Here is a 17,027-nt window from a genome sequence, read left to right on the forward strand (position 1 = left end):
CTTCAAATACCCGGAAATGGGTAAGACACTAAACATTACACGAGTTATCCCATAATAGAAAAGAAATCCACAAAATACTCCTTGAGGGAATTGTCCTGGGGCTCTCGGGTTGGGCTGGCATGGCGACCGTGGTGCCCAGCCCCTGCTCCATCAGACACAGCTCCTATGTAGCTTTCCATTAAAGGAGTTGCCTGGAAGTTTGCAGGGAAGAGTGGCGGGGTGTCTGCCCATGACGCATGAGCAGAAACAGGATGGCCTGAATAGCAGAAATGGGTTCCTTCTCGGGTGTAGACCCAGAAGCTGCAAAGAAAGGCAGATTCTAGAGCCGAGACTGGGCAAGACTGGCTTTATTTGAGGGCTCTAGGGGAAGAGCCTTCCTAGACTCTGCCAGCCTCTCTGGATGGCATTGGCTTCCCTTCCTCCATTCACAGGCACATGGCTCAATCCTCTGCCTCCACCTTCCTGTCTGTGTAAGTGTTTCTGTGCCATCTCCTCGTCTTGTAAATACACCGGTCATTAGAGTGGAGCTCACCCCAAGTCAATGTCAACCTAGGCAGATACATCTACGAAGACCACAGTTCCAAATAAGGTCATACTCTGGGGTTCTGGGTAGACACAAATGTAAAAGAGACACTCTCCTGTCCAGAATAGCTGGCTGGCATCCATCTCATCCATGTGTGGAAGGATGAAGGGACATCTGCAGACTTGAAATGGCCCAGTGCTGGACCTTGGTGGTGAGGGCTGGATACAGTCCACAGTAGCATCCACAGTCTAGCTTAGAAACTGTTATCTCCCCTCTGCTGCTACCCACCTGCCGCTGGGATCAGCGAGCTCTCTTCCATCCACAGGTTTGTGTTTGGCTCAGTGGATACAAAAGAGAAATGGGGGTACAAGGTGCCAGCTGGCCTCATCCCTCCAATAGAACCTCATATGCATCAGGAGCAGTTGACAGCCTCCGGCCTATACAACAGCTGCTGGTTAAAGTACTCAAGCCTTGCAGAGTCCAAGCTAGCAGAAGAACCAGCTGTCTTCAGATGCTCAGAGTAAAGACAACCCAGGTTGTGGCAAACAGAAAGAAGGCTGTGGGCAGTGTTGGGTACCGAGACCATACACATCCTAGGCCTGCAGTGATCAGAGATGGAGTCGGTAATGATCAGGTCGAATGCACAATCTGTCCCAGGAGAAGGTAGGCCTCTCTCCACATATGAACTGATGCTGCGGGCTCCATATTGGCAAGACCCACACAGGGCAAACAGCCCGGAGGGAGTGAGCTGCTGGACAAGAGGAAACCAAGCCATAGCCTACACTGCCTGTGGGGCTTGGGCGAGCTGCCTCACCTGACTGAGCATCAGATTTGTCACTTAGAAACTGGAAATGATTCTAGTACCCACCACATAATGATTTCATTAACAGTGTAGTCTCAGAAGGGCACAGCCCCTGGGTGTGTTGAGTGGCATCAGCCAGTGCTGTTGTGCGTCCCATTATTACAAGCTCCATAGTAGTGTCCATTCAAGTTTTACGGCACTAGGAGAGCCGGGGACCTGGAGGAACCTGGAGGGAGATGGATGTGGAGTTAGGGGACCACTGGATTGTTGAATCCTACCAGGCTTCCTGAGAGAGGAGGCTGGGATCCCCAAACCCCTGCTGCTCGGATGATACTCCTAAGGAGTTTCCTATATAGACCCATATACAACTGGGTGCTCGAAGCTCAATGTGGCCAGGTGGCCTCTGGTGGCCAGAAACTTCAAGGACTCCCAATCCCCCTAGCAGTGGCACGGGGCCGCAAGTGAGGGACCTCCCATGCCCTCCCACTCTGTCTGTCTCCCTCCCCTCCTCTCTTCTCTCTCCTTCCCCTCCCATCCCTCCCATTTCTCCTTTCCCCACTCCCCTTCCCCCTCCAAACCTGCTTCCAGCTATCTACAGGTGAATTTCTCCTCGGAAGAAAAAGAAAATGGCCCGTGGGTCAACGTGGTCCCCCATCACCGTCATCCAAAGTTGTAGTTAAGCCACCCCTGGTTAATTTCTTATTTATAAAATTTCTCCCTTCACCTCCCAGTTCCCCTCAGGGAGCAAGCAGAAATGGATCGTTTAATAAAATCCAGAGCATCACACAAGAAGGGTTGTAAGTGCCTTCTATAGCCTCCAGGCAGCTCGTCCACATAGAAGGGCTTGGGATCACTAGGGAGAAGCCTGTTGAACAGCTGGTGACAGTCAAGGTAGAGGCTCCTGGGTCCATCCCAGCAGGAGGGTCTCCTTGCCAACTGCAATAACTCACAGGGTACCACGTAAATCTACTTCGGAGCAGCAAAGGGGACAGCACCCAAGGGTACCAGGTATCTCTGCTCCAGTGCAACAAGGGGGCTGGCGCCCAAGCTGTTCCTCTAAGGCCATGTAGAAACTGAAAGCAAAGGTTGATGGGGGGTTTGCTGGGGAGCCATGCCTGTGGGTCAAATGATGACCCTCGAATTCACATGTGGAAATTCTAACAGGAAAAACAATGGAGATATGGAGACATACCAAACCTAGTCTGCTCCTAGGTCTTCACACTCCCACCCTCTACCCACCAAGTGGCTACCTAGCTGGGGAGGAAGGAGGGTGCCAGAGATGCCAAGTAGTTGCCTGGGGGGGCATCCTTCACATTGCAACTTGCAGGGGCCTTTATCTGGTGGGTCACTTCGTGTGATCACACTGAAACGGGTTCTGCTGATAGAGACATGTTCTTTGATTCCGATGGTTGTGCAAGCAGGTCCCAGGTTCATTTCTATTTTTTTTTTCTTTTTTCTTTTTCTTTTTCTGTTTTTTGTTTGTTTGTTTGTTTTTCGAGACAGGGTTTCTCTGTGTAGCCCTGGCTGTCCTGGAACTCACTCTGTAGACCAGGCTGGCCTTGAACTCAGAAATCTGCCTGCCTCTGCCTCCCGAGTGCTGGGATTAAAGGCGTGTGCCACCACCGCCCAGCTCCCAGGTTCATTTCTAAAAGCCAAAATGCTCTATGGGTAAAGAATACTCTGGTTGGCCAGGGGCCTCTGTGCTGCAGGTGGCGTTAGACATAGAGAAAAGGGCAGGTGTCCAGGGCTATTTCCAGGAAAAGCCCTAGAGGAGGGAAAAAGCAGAAGCTGGAGACTGGATTGGAAGGGGGGCAGCTGGAAGTATCTGTTCCCTGGAGACTGGATGGGGAGGATGGGGCTGGAAGTGTGGACTTACTGGAGACTGAATGGATGTGGGGGGGGGTGGAAGAATATAGTCACTGGAGACTGGATAGAGGTTGGGGGAGCTGGAAGCATGCACTCACTGGAGACTGGGTGGAGAGGGAGGTTATGGAAGCATCTGCTCACTGGCAAAGCACACTCCTCTGAATGTAGCTGATCCCACATTCAACATAGGAGACAGGCTCTGGCTCCAGAGGCAAATACTCATCTGCCCGCCCAGGCATCGTAATTCACTCAGCAGATATCCACTTCCTGCCTCCTATCTATAGCAGCCTCTGTACCAGAGCATCTAAGAGGTGACCTCTACAGTGAGGGACATGCTCATGAGCAGGGGAGGCAGATAAAAGGTCAGAGGAAAGACTCGGAGCTCATTGAAGAGGTAGCCCACCAGGGAGCCTCCTGTCTGGCCAGGCTCCCCCAGGGGGAGCTGGAAGTCTGTAGCCCTCAGATTTACCTGGAGACACTGGCAGGGGACAGTCTGTCAGTATAACCCTAAAGCCTGCTGACTCCGACTCGCTCTGTTGGGACTTGGTGGACAGTGGGTTCACAGCTGCCCTTGGACCCGATTCACTGAGGCAAAAATGACCATAACTGTCAGTCTTGTGGATGGCTGAGTCATTTATTAGTGTCCACACATCGGAACATGATCAAGGAGGTGCATGGGGCTACATCCTGGTCTCTCCCTTCCCAGGAACAGGCAGGTGGGACAGACAAGCAGGCTGAAGTGATACAACCCTGCTAGAAAGTGGAATATGCTAAGCAGGGTGGTGAAAGGGTGGAACCCACGTTCAGTCTAACACAGCAAGACCCCAGCCCAGGGTGACGTGTCCTCGTGTGACTCAGAAACTAGATCTATAAGGGACCAACTTCCTGCCTGTGCAGCATGGCATCCAGAGAGAATGGGAAATTCTGCGACTCTGGAGATTTGGCAAAAGGACAGAAGATAAACAGGCTATCTCTAGGAACGAGGAAAATGAACCCAGCTGCTGTATTTGGTGCAAGCATTAGGCTCAGCAGGACTCCCTGTTACCCCTCTAGTCCTGCCACTCTCCAAATGCAGAGGCTTTTGGGAGACAGAAGGGTCCCTGCCCAGGCCTCTCAGGGTGTCCTGGGTCCATATGCATATGCCAAATAGTTGGCTTTGAAATATTTTACTTTGACTAAGCAAGAGCCATGAGACATGTTTAGCAGTTCTGCAGTCAGGCCCGGGACATCAGGGAGCTGGACGGTCAGGCCCAGGACAGCGGGGAGCTGGACGGTCAGGCCCGGGACAGCGGGGAGCTGGACGGTCAGGCCCGGGACAGCGGGGAGCTGGACGGTCAGGCCCGGGACAGCGGGGAGCTGGACGGTCAGGCCCGGGACAGCGGCCACTTTGCCTTGCTCATCTCTACCATGCTGCCCCTCTGGGCAATCCCAGGGTCAGGGGAGCTCCCAGGGATCAGCACAGGTATAGGGGGAATGCTGGCTGAGGGAAGGGGGTACAGGGAAGAGGAGGCTGTCACCCCTAGCTCGCCTGTCAGTCCTAACTTCACACAGCCCCAGCAGGGGCACTGGGCCCTTTCTTTTCTCAAGATGTGGCTGCAGACCCAGCTCCCTGGCCATGTTTGTGCTTCAGGGCTGGTGTGAACAGAGGGAAATCATACTGGGTTGGGAGGACAAGTCCCCTTATGAATTAAATCAGTCAGCACTGAGACTAGCTTGGGACTTGAAAAACGCAGCTATCGTTATCGGTGGGAGCCATTCAATCCATTCATCTCATGGATGGCTGTCTTTCAAGTGCCTTCTAACACACCTACTCCACAGAGTCACTTAAACCAGAAAACACTTCAAGAACCAAAACAGCCTTTGCCATGGCACCTGGGTGGACCTCCTCTGCTATGGCCTTCCCAGTGCCTAGTTCAAATCCAACCGTCCCTTGGCCCACAGCCCTCCCGCCTGTGACTCTGAGGTGGGTTGCTTATGAAACAGCCAGGTGTTACCATGGAGATTTACAGACTCCAGTAGAGAGTCAGCCAAGCCCGTTTTCATTCTTGATTCCCATGGAAAAGGGTGCTCCTTCCAACATTCTAAAGAGAGGCCACAGTATTTGGGGGCGGGGCCCCACAGTATTAGGAGTGAAGTCACAGTGCTTGGAGGTGGGGCCGCAGTGCTTGTGGTTGTGGACACCACTGTGGCTTTGGGGTGAAACCACAGTGCCTGGGGATGGGGCTATAGTGGGGTGGGGTCACAGTGCTTGGGGTGGAGTCACAGTGCTTGGGGAATAGGTCCACAGTGTTTGGGGGTGAGGTCATAGTGGGGGTAGAGTTACAGTGCTTGTGGTGGGGCCACAGTGCTTGGGGGTGGAGTCACAATGCTTGGGGGATAGAGCCACAGTGCTTGGGGGTGGAGTCACAATGCTTGGGGGATAGAGCCACAGTGCTTGGGGGTGGAGTCACAATGTTTGGGGGATAGAGCCACAGTGCTTGGGGGTGGAGTCACAATGCTTGGGGGATAGAGCCACAGTGCTTGGGGGTGGAGTCACAATGCTTGGGGGATAGAGCCACAGTGCTTGGGGGTGGGGCCATAGTGGGGGTGGGATCACAGTGCTTGGGGGTGGGATCACAGTGTTTGAGGGTGGGGTCACAGTGCTTGGGGTGGGGCCACAGTGCTTGGGGTGGAGTCACAGTGCTTGGAGGTGGGATCACAGTGCTTGGGGGTGGGGCCATAGTGGGGGTGGGATCACAGTGCTTGGGGGTGGGATCACAGTGTTTGAGGGTGGGGCCACAGTGCTTGGGGCGGGGCCATGGCGGGAGTGGGGTCACAGTGGAGGACAGGGCTGGTGTAATATCGATTTGGACCTCAGTTTTTTCTTTTGAAAAGTAGGAAGAGGAAGAAAAGGCCCTCGGTCTGTGGTTGTGGAGAGGGCTGGATAAGGCATGCCCATGCAAAATAAATGCCCGCAGTCACCTTCTCTTTATGGTAATGTGGATAGAGATAATGATGGCGATTTTTCTAGAGCTCAAGAAAGATGCTCATTCCAACTACCTTTCAGCCCAGGGGTGCTTCACTTCATCTTATTTCTGCTAAGTTAAAAAAAAAATCCACATTAAAGGGGCTGGAGAGCTGGCTCCGTAGACAAGAACACATGCTGCCTTTTAATGTTTTATTATTTATTTTATTATGTGTGTATGAGAAGTCTGACTGCATATATAATATATACATATACATCATATACATATTATACATATACGTACACAATCACATATGTGCCTTATTTTAGTTAGGGTTTCATTGTTGTGAGGAGACACCATAACCAAGGCAACTCTTATAAAGGCAATCATTTAACTGAGGCTGGCTTACAATTCCAGAGGTTCAATCCATTATCATCAAGGCAGGAAGCATGGCAGCATCCAGGCAGGCATGGCGCTGGAGGAGCTGAGAGTTCTACACTTCGATTCAAAGGCAGCCAGGAGAAGGCTCTCCTCCATGCTCTGTGGAACCTGAGCATAGGAGGCCTCAACTCCCACTTACACAGTGACACACTCCCTCCAACAAGGCCACACCTCCTAATAGTGCCACTCCCTATGGCCAAGCATTCAAACACATGAGTCTGTGGGGGCAAACCTATCCAAGCCACCACATGCCTCATATCTCAGAAGGTCAGAAGAACACCAGATCCCCTGGAACTGGAGTTACAGATGGGTGCTGGGAACTGACCTGGGCCCCTGGACAAGCAGAGGCTCCTCTTCAGCCCCAAGCACTTCCTTCGTTTGCAGAAGAGCAAGTGGCCCACAACAACCCATAACGCCAGTTCCGTAACGCCCTCTTCTGGCCTCCAAGGGCTCTGCACACATGTGTACATACAAACAAGCAGGCAAAACACCAAAACACATAAATAGAAATTAAAACAGAAACAAAACACACACAAATAGGCTTTTGGAAGAGGTGAGAACATTCTGGAAGCAGGAAGTAGAGATGGCAGTGTGACACTGTGGGCACTCTGAATTGTGCTTTGGAAAACAGCCGAGGTGCCAACTGCTATGAGTGTACCTGACTGTGATCACGAGTGTTCCAAAACTATGTGCACGGGTAATTCTGAGTCTTCATAAAAACACACAAGGAAAATACACGTAGCAGCAAAGAACTCGCAGTGTGTACACTTGCAGATAAATAAAGGCATGCACATATAGGCGCGTGCACACACACACACACAGCTTGTTTCTAAGCTCCCAAGTGTCCTCCTGAGATGCTAAGGTTGGGGACCAGAACAGGTGTGAACCCCTCAGCCCATAAATTCCCTCTGTGAATGTTTGGCTACAGGTCCGTGGATGGTAATGTGAATGAGTGCAGTCCACGACTTTAGTTCCAAATCATTCCTGCAGATGGAAGTTATCAGAAACTGTACCTAACTCCAAAAAGCCCGCAATAGTTGCTTGTACATCACGGATGCGGCGGTATTAGCTGTGTTTCCTTTCGTAGGTATTAGAATTAATTTGCATAAGACGCTCACACAGGGACAGTGACCGGCATACTCCTCATACCACGCATACTAGTTGCCTTGTAGCAATAGAAGCCCAAGTTGGGAATCAATATCCTGTTTAATCATCCACAGAGTGGGCATTGGTGGATAAACTCAGCATCGCTTAGGGCAGAGGCGGGGCGGGGGTGCAACGAAAGAAAAGGAAAAACAGAAACATCCCAGAGTCCCGGGAGACAGAAGTTTAGGAAGGGCGGGTGACGCCCCTGCTTGTTTCCCTTTGCATGTTAAATGATGCCTTGACTTCCGGCCAAGCTTGAAATGCTGCGGAAACCCTTCTCACCTGGGCAGGCTTCCTCCTCCCGGGAGAGGATGCGCCCGCCTCCCCAATCCCTTCCTCCCTTCCCTCCCCCTCCCCCCGGGAGCCAGCAGCACCAGCTTCCAGATGCACAAGGGCCAGGCTGATTGTAATTCTCTCTGCTTTCTCTTTCTCTTTTCTTAGAGAGCCCAGAGCGCCTCCGGGAAAATTGGCTGAATAAAAGGTATAAAGACTTTCTCTTTTCTTCCTGAATGGTTTTTGACAGATATGAGCATGTTGAACATCTCAGGAACTGCTGGTTGGTGAGCGCCAGGAATTGCTGGGGTTTCCCACTGGCTAGAGGGAGGAAACGATTGGGGGATGGCAGAGAAATTTTGATATCTCCTGTCTCGTCCCCCGGGAGATAGGTTTGAATTTTGTGAGGAAGGAGGCTCAAAGGCAGAGAAGCCTAAAAGAGCTGGACAATGGTCCAAGGAGCCTGTTCTTAAGCAACTCCGACCTGCCCAAAGACCGATGCCCGGTCCTTCCTGGCCCCACCCCTCATTCACTCCCCATCCCGCCCCTCCCAGTTATTCAGCATGTGCCCACCCATCCCCGGGGCAGCACAGTCTAGATCCCACTGTAACTCTCTCCCTGAGCTAGTCTCAGGGAGCTGGGAACTATGGAAACCAGCTCAGTTTGAGGTGCTAAGCCTCACTAGGAGACTGGACCTTGTGAGAGGCTAAATCACCTGATGCTCTTCTTGGCTCGCCCTCCACCAGCAACTCCTCTTCTTCATGGAGTTACAAAAAAAGTTTTACTTGGAAGTGTGGGAGGGGTGCTGTCCAAAGGATGAAGATTGGTTGTGAACAAAATTAGAAGGTGTGATTTTTTTCAGCCCACGCCACCCTCTACCACACACTAGTGCGCCTGGGGCCGGGGCTTCCTGCTTGCGAGCTCCTGGGTCTGGGGCGGGGCTTCCTGTTGTTGAACTCTTGGGTCTGAGGTTGAGTCTGAGCCAGTGGTGCCGCAGTCACAGAATACCTAGTGCTGGACAATGCAAAAGGAAAACAGATAAAGCCCGGATGAGGCTCAGTAGGCAAAGCACTTGCCTGCAATGCATGTGGCTGTGGGGTCTATCCCTGGCACTTACACCACACATGGTGATCCACACCCGTAGTCCTAGGACTTGGGGATGGAGCCAAGAGAATTAGAAATTCAGGGTCATCCTCTGCTGCTTGTTGAGTTTGAAGCTAAACTGGGGTACATGAAGTCCTGTCTCATAAAAGAGGAGGGGGCTGAAGAGATGGCTTAGTAGTTAAGAGCACTTGTTCTTGCCCAAGACCCAGGTTCAGTTCCCAGCATGCACATGGTGAATTCTAATTGTTTACAACTCCCGTTCAAGGAGATCCAGCGCCCTCTGCTGGCCTCTGTAGGCACCAGGCAAGCTATGCATATATACCTTCAGACAAACATTTAGACACATAAAATAAAAATAAATTTTTTAAAGGACAAATTTAGCAGTTCACAGTTATGGTTACCATCCAGTGTTGGGGTGCTTACACCCGTGAGGAAATTACTGCTGTGTTAACATGTAAAAGGCAAGAGAGAAAAGGAAGAAACTTGACCCTGTATTTGGGGTTGGTGATGTGTTTGTGTGTTATACATATGTATGTATGTGTACATTCAGACACACACATTCCTAAACGCACATGTGGAGGCCAGAGGTCAGCATTAGTGTCTTGGACTGTCTTTCTTGACTTTGTTTCTTAAGATAGTCCCTCATTAAACCTGGTGCTCAGTGATTGGCTAGTCTGGCTGTCCATCTTGCTCCAGAAGTCTGTGCCTCCCCAACATAGGGAATAGAGTCGGTTGCCACCACACCCTGCTTTTATGTGGGTGCTGAGGGGATCAAACTTGGGTCCTCTTGTTTGTAAGTTACTATACCACCCACTGAGCCAGCTCCCCAGTCCCCCAACTTCCCCCTTACAGAATTCTACTAATTCTCTCCCACCCAGGAGGGTGGAGCCCTTATGGTTTAATCACATCTTGACACTGTTACTATAGTAATTAATTTCCACATGAGGCGACAGGCATTCAAGCTCAGCAGATGGCATGTGGCAAAGGCCTTAAATGTTGTCTGCATGTCAGAATCAAAAACAGTTGAATCAGATTCAGGGACATCATGTGTTCCTAAGGTGAACTTGTAATGTCTTCTGGGCTGCATTTTGGCCCAAGATCCCCCTGGTTCCTACGTCAATCCTACCAAAGGAGGAAAAGTCCCCTGTGGAAGCTGGCCTTCACCAGGCCACACAGGTTGTCTGTGGAGTGGACTCTGAGTTCTGCTCATCAGCTTTTAGTCAGAATGGAGTCAGGGAGCCTTCCTCCTGTGGCTCCGGCTTCTCAGGCTGGACAGTGCTTTATAAGATGTCCTAAGTTCAAGTCATGTTCCTGTTCTTTGATCTTGGTCAAAGTTGTATTGGCACCAGGCCTGGTGGCACAGCCCTGCAATCTCAGTGCCTATGAGGCTGAGGCAGGAGGATAACATATTCAAATCCAGACTGAGTTATAGAGTGAGACCCTGTCTCAGCAAATGAACAAAAAAGTTGTGGAAATAATCACTTTGAGTAAATTAAGTGAGGCTCTGAAAGGTAAATACGCTATGGTTTTTTTTCTTTTCTTTTTTTCTTTTATTCATGAGTCCTGGGTTTTGTACAGAAATTAAATCATACGTTTTCAGGTGCCAGAAAAGCAAAAGGAAGAGCCTGTCAGATGGCTCGGTGGACTCAGGCACTGCCACCAAGCCTGACTCCTTGTGTTCTATCCCCAGGACCCGTGTGCTAGGAGAAGCAACTCCTGTAAGTTGTCCTCTGACCTCCACGGGAGCTCCTACGTGCAAACGCATTCACACGTACGCACACTTGTGCGTGCACATTCACACACACACACACACAAAAATAAAACTTTTTGAGATAGGGTCTCACTATGTAGCCTTGGTTGTCCTAGAACTCTCTGTGTAGACCAAGCTGGCCTCACCATGTCCAGCAGTAAATAAATAATAAATAAATGTAAATTAAGAAGATAAAGTGGCCTACTGGGATGTAGTGGTAGGGTAGCAGGGAATGGGGGGGGGGGTGGATTATGTTTAAAGGATATTGTGTATTTGCAAAAAATATGGCCTTGTGTGAGCCTATCTAACAACTTTTAAAGTTGTATTGACTATTGTAGACACTTCACATTTCCATGTGAATTTTAGAGCTAGTATGTAAATTCTGTTTAAAAAAAAAAAAACAAACCCACCCTGCTAGGATTTCAAGCAGGCTCGCCCTGGATCACTGACATCAGTGAGTTCCCTGTGTCTGACCCAAGGGTCTGTCCCCACAGGTGGAACGCTGGTCCTCCGTCTCTCCCCAGCAGTGCAGTCCTTGGCGCCCATGTGTGTCCCGCAGACCCACTCCCACAAGTCTTACTTCTCTTTGCTACCTCAGTGGCTTTTTCCATTTCAGCTCTGGCAGCTGCAGTGGCGGCACAGAGATCAGATTCTTCTGTGCTTCATGTATTGATCTTGTGTCCTGCAGCCTTGCTGGACTCTCTCGCTGCTGGCTCCTGTCACCTCTCACAGGTTCTGTGTAACTTTCTATATAGGAGGAGGTGTGGTCTGTGATTTGAAAGTGATGGCACTTTCTGGTCTGAGGTCCTTAACACTGGATGCAGTGTAGGTCTGAACAGAAGGAGAGCTGACGGGCTTGCGTCACTTTGGGTCTTAAAACCTCCTGTTAGTCAGAGTGTTCGATATCCGCTCCTACTTCCTGCCTCGTACAGACTTGCTGGAGGTTTATTATTGGTGGTGGTGTTGTTTGTTTGTCTAGTGGAGGGCATGCATGTACATTCTAGGACACACAGGTGAATGGAGCTCAGAGGACTGACCACTCACTGAGTCACTTCTCTCCCTGAAGTATGTGAATCCCAGGAATTAAACTCAGGTCATGAGGCTTGATAGCAAAATGCCCTTTACCCTTTGACCTCTGAACCACCTGTTTAAGCCAATTGATTTTAAGGTTATATATATCCTACACATATATCTGTGCAGCAACAGTATGTGTGCCTGGTGCCCATGAAAGCCAGAAGAGGGGTCAGATCCCCCAGGACTGACTGGACTCAGAGCTACCCTATAGGTGCTGAGAATCGAACCTGAGTCTCCTGCAGGAACAGTCAGTGCTCTTAATCTCTGAATCTCTCCAGCCCCCCAGCCCCAGATTTGTCATTGTGGAATACTGTACATTCTTCCCCGTGCCTACAGCGGTAACCCAGTGTGGCTTCTCTCTCGGCTTGTTAACTCAGTGTGTTCCATCGGCTGACTTTCAAACATCTGTGTGACTTTATTTGAAACCATTATTCTATTGTCTTTATTTTCATGCTTATTCTTCGTTTCCTTGTCATTGCTGTGTCCCTTTGTGTTGCTTCAGTGATCCGTTCTTACCTCGGCTTAGGCTTCCTCCACGAAGCTCCTTGCTCCTCCCTTTCGGCAAGCATTTCCACTCCGGAGTCTATTGTGTGTGTCTGTGTGCTCTGCAGTCTGCTTTCCAGAGTTTAAACCCAAATCGCTCAGCAGCCTAAGCACCTTACGCCAGGATGCTTTCTGGCTTCCGGGGACCTCCATGCCTCTGTAACCGTAGACTCTGCAGTGAGCTCTATGCTCACTGTGTTAGCTTTTGCTTAAGTGGTCAGGGTTTTGGTGAACAGAAGAGACTCTGGGGTGGTAGGAAAGAAAATGATCCCTATAGACTCATAAGAAGTGGCACTCTTAGGAGGCGTGGCCTTATTGGAGGAAGTGTGTCACTGGAGGCGGGCTTTGAGACTTCAGATGCTCAAACCAGGCCCAGAGTCTTTCTCTTCTTGCTGCCTGCTAATCCAGATGTGGAACTCTCAGCTACCTCTCCGTGCCTGCCTCTCCACATCTGCCTGCATGCTGCCATGCTTCTCACCACGAGCTTAATGGATTAAACCTCTGAACCCCATCTGAATATTTTCCTTATAAGAGTTGCTGTGGTCACGGTATCTCTTCACAGCGATAGAAACTGACTAAGACCGTCGTGTATTCAGATTCTGCATGGTCTCAGTGTAGACCTCAGCCGCCGTTCCTCTTCTGGGACTCTCTATGAGAAAGTCCATTGAGTGTCTGAAAAAGTCTTCGTTTCATCTGTTGTACCTAAGTACAGACTCGAGGCTGCTGCTCCTCACTGCCACAGGGCCTTCTGCTTGGGGAGGAGGGGTGTTCCCGTGAGCCACGACCATACCATTCCCTCGGCTTATAGTGTATCTTTCTTCTCTGAATAACTTTTAAAAATACTATTTTCGTGTATATGTATATGCAGAGTGTATGCCAGGTGCATTCAGGTGCTTTCAGATGCCAGAAGAGGGTGTCAGATCCCCGGGGGCTAGAGTTACAGGTGGCTGTGAGCTGCTCAATATAGGTGCTGGCAACTGAACTGTCCTTCCTTCTGTAAGAACACCAAGTTCTCTAACCCACTGAGCCATCCCTCCAACCCTAAAATACCTTAATTACTTTTATTTGTTTTTTTCGGAGTGAGGTGGCACACATGCCATAGCTTGGATGTGGAGATCAGAGAACACCTGTGGGGAACTGGCTTCCTCCTTCTGCCATGTAGGTTCTGGGGGTTGAACTCAGGTAATCAGATTAGCATCAAGCACCTTCACCCACTGAGCCATCTTGCTGCCCCTCCCTGGCTGCTTTGAAGATATTCAATATGACTAGTTCAGAGTGATTTTTACTGTGACTTACTTAAGTGTCTTTTTTCTCCTGGTGTCCTGGACTTTGGTTTGTAAAGCTTCTTGGGCTTGTGGGTTTGAATTTTTTTTTTTTATTCTGCTTGTTGTTATTGTGTGTGGAGATGGTGGTAGGGGGCGTAAAAACTACAACACCTGTGCAGAGGCATCTCCTCTCTCCTTTGACCTTGGTCCTGGGCAGTGACCTGAGGTTGATCGGTAACTATAGCAAGCAGTTTGTCCTCTGGGCCTCCCTCCAGCCCTGCATTTGCATTTCTTGTTAAATCTGAAAACATATTCACCATTTCCTCTCAAATATTCATCCTTTCTATCCTCTGTCCCTTTCGGAGACCCACTGAGTTACAGTTGCTTGTATGTCGGTGTGTTTAGGGCTGCCCACATGATATTGGATAAACAATTAGGGAGCCTGTCCCTGGGGAAGACTAATTCATTCTCTTCCTCCCCTCCTTCCCTCCCTCCTTCCATTCCTCCCTCCCCCCTCTCTCCCTCTCCACTAATTGAGTGTAGCTCTTCTTCTAGGGGTGGGGTGCTGTGAGAGGTCCATCCATGCTTGCTGGCTTGCCAGCCCACGGTTGTTGTCAGGTCTTGTCTAGTTAGCCACATTGTTGCGATTTCATGCCTGCAGATTTCCTGCCTCGTGTCTGGCAGCCGGCATCCTGGTCCTCTGACTCTAACAGACTTTCTGTCCCCTGAGCCTTAGATGTAAGGGTTGTGTTGTAGATGTATCGACTAGAGCTGAGCAGGTCACCATCAGCATTCCTCTGCATATGGGCCAGTTTGGATTTCTGCGATGGTCTCCACCTGCTTGCTGCACAAGAACACGCTCTTAGCTCGTTCCATCCTATCTGGCTCTGAGACATTGTTCTTCCTTCTCCCCACGGTGTTGCTGATGTCACTAGTCCATCCAGGATATTTGTTACCTTTCAGGTATTACAGCTTTTAGGACTGAAGTTACTGTGGGTTGTTTAAAAAAAATTATAATAACTTCTCTACCTGATTATCTAACGGAATACAGTATATAATACCTGTTTTAATATCTTTGTCTCAGTCCCAACCTTTCCTCATCTCAGGGGCTACTCACTGCCTCTTTTCATACCTGACAATTATTTTAATAAATTTTATTTTTTGTATATAGGTGTTTTGCCTGCACATATGTCTATGCACTATGTATGTGCCTGGTGTCCATGAAGGACAGAAGAGGGGATCAGATCCCCTAGAGCTGGGGTTACAGACAGTTGGAGGTTGTTATGTGGGTGCTACAAGACAAACCTAAGACCTCTGGGAGAGCAGCCTGTGCCCATAACTGCTGAACCATCTGTCTACCGCCAAACCTGGTAATTTTTAATTAGACGTTGGATGCTGTCCGTTTTACCTCAACGGGAGGTGGGTACTACCATCAGAGTCCAGCGGCATATTCCTGTACGTATCCCTAAGCCTTGTTCTGGGTACAGTTAAGTGACTAAAAAATGACTTGACCCTTGGTCCTTGACCTTTGACCCGGCAGTTCCTATTCTCAGATTGTCTGTGGCTCAGAGATGATTCTGGTTCTAATCATTCCTGCTACTAGGGCCTCGGGAACTATAAAGCGCCTTACCTCTCAGCCGACTGTTCTTGCCCCACATGAGTGCTGGGCTCTCTCAGGTGGTCGTGGGGAGTCTTCGTTGGGTGCTGGATGAAGCCAGTCTCTAGGACTTCTCCTCTGGCCAGTACTGTCTTTGCCAGTGTCCTGTCCTGCAGCTTCAGGCAGCTCTGCTTCCTCAACCTAGTGCAAGTGCTAATCTCTACTCAGGACCCCTGTACTATGTTTTAAAACTCTCTCAGGACAGTGAGGATCCCGAATCTCCCATTCCTTACTCTGCATAGCTGGAGACGGTTAGTTGGTATCACTTCATGCAGGAGGCGACAGGCATCCTTGTCTCTCTACTCTGCCTATAAAGGGAAGATTTCCTTCTCACACTTGGATCTACTTGTGACGTGACTACATGGCCCTTTGGAGGGTGCATACATGTGCATGTGAACATGCACAGACCCAGGAGTGCCAGGCACATGCCTGTCCTGGTCTCCACGTCCCCTAGGATAGGAAGAATGGGGTTGTCTGAAAAGACAGACCATGTTGCTTTCAGAGCACTTGGGGCTTGAGGCTTGAGGCCCCAGAGTGGAAGCCAACACCTCTGCTTTCTTCGCTATGAGGACAGCAATGGAACACTGCAGCCTTGGGATGCATAACCTCACAAGAGGCATGTCATATACCGTCTTCTATGGGAGAATCTTGTCTGTGAAGAATAAGAGAGGAGAGGGGAGGGGAGGGGAAGGGTTAGGAGGGGAGAGGAGAGCAGAGGAGAGGAGAGAAGGGAGGGGAGAGGAGGGAAGAGAGGGGAGGGGAGAGGAGATGGAAGAGGGGAGGAGAGGAGAGGGAATGAGTGAATACCACAGTCAGCGAACCCCCAGCCACCCCTCCCCCATAAACATGGTTGAGTAGGATGCACTGGAGGCTAGGCATCCAAGCCTCCAAAGGCAGCCCCCACACTGGCCTCATCTGAGTGGGTAAAGCTGAAGCTTCCCTCTTGACTCTTTCTCTGGACACAACATTGCCAGCCAACTAGGGGCTTGGAGTCAGCCCAGCTCCCTTCAGCTACACTTTCTTCCATGCCAAGCATGTCCCTGAGCAGTGGTGATTGTGGACTTCTTGGCTGCAGTTTCTGCACCCTGCCATGTAGAAGGAGCTGGTAGATCAGAAGGATTCGGAGGCTCAGGCTTCCTGTGCATTCTGGCCGATGCCCCTTTGAGAGATATCTCCACTACCCAGACTTCTGCTGATGGAAGTCATATCAGATGTGGTGTGTGTGTGTGTGTGTGTGTGTGTGTGTGTGTGTGTGTGTGTAAGAGAAAGACAGACAGACAGAGACATACAAAGACAGAGATAATTTTTTCTAGTGAATGATCTCCAAATAGGTGAGTAGGTGGCAAAGGGTTAACTCCAACTCTGATTGCGCCTGACCCCAGCACCCAACATTCTGCCATATCAGCAATACACTTTGGGTACTTCTGGTTGGAAAATCAGCTCCCGCTTCACAGTTCTGCACCACAGAACATGGAGAGAGTCCCTTGTGTGTGACACACACACACACACACACACACTTCCTGCGGGTCCCCAGCTGAAAGGTTTGTGCCATCCATGGAAGGAGCTGTAACATGAGAGGCAGGATTTGGGGCGGGACAGGACAAGGCTGTGCAGATGTGTGGAGGGCTGCAAAACCAG

At 50.1% G+C, this 17,027-nt stretch overlaps 1 protein-coding gene across 4 annotated transcripts in view; it reads left to right on the forward strand.

Annotated features, from left to right (window-relative positions):
* Positions 1–17,027, forward strand: part of Rbfox3 (RNA binding fox-1 homolog 3) — a 427,841-nt gene that overhangs the window by 296,946 nt on the left and 113,868 nt on the right. For 3 of the 4 annotated variants that reach the window (XM_034506986.1, XM_034506989.2, XM_034506985.2), the window contains one exon: positions 8,165–8,204. The exons of the other annotated variant lie outside the window; for it this stretch is intronic. The gene's annotated coding sequence lies outside the window, so the exon portion shown is untranslated. The remainder of the gene's footprint in view (positions 1–8,164; positions 8,205–17,027) is intronic. 4 annotated transcript variants of the gene reach the window in all.

Source organism: Arvicanthis niloticus, chromosome 6 (genome assembly GCF_011762505.2).
Source record: "Arvicanthis niloticus isolate mArvNil1 chromosome 6, mArvNil1.pat.X, whole genome shotgun sequence".
Lineage (NCBI taxonomy): Eukaryota > Metazoa > Chordata > Mammalia > Rodentia > Muridae > Arvicanthis > Arvicanthis niloticus.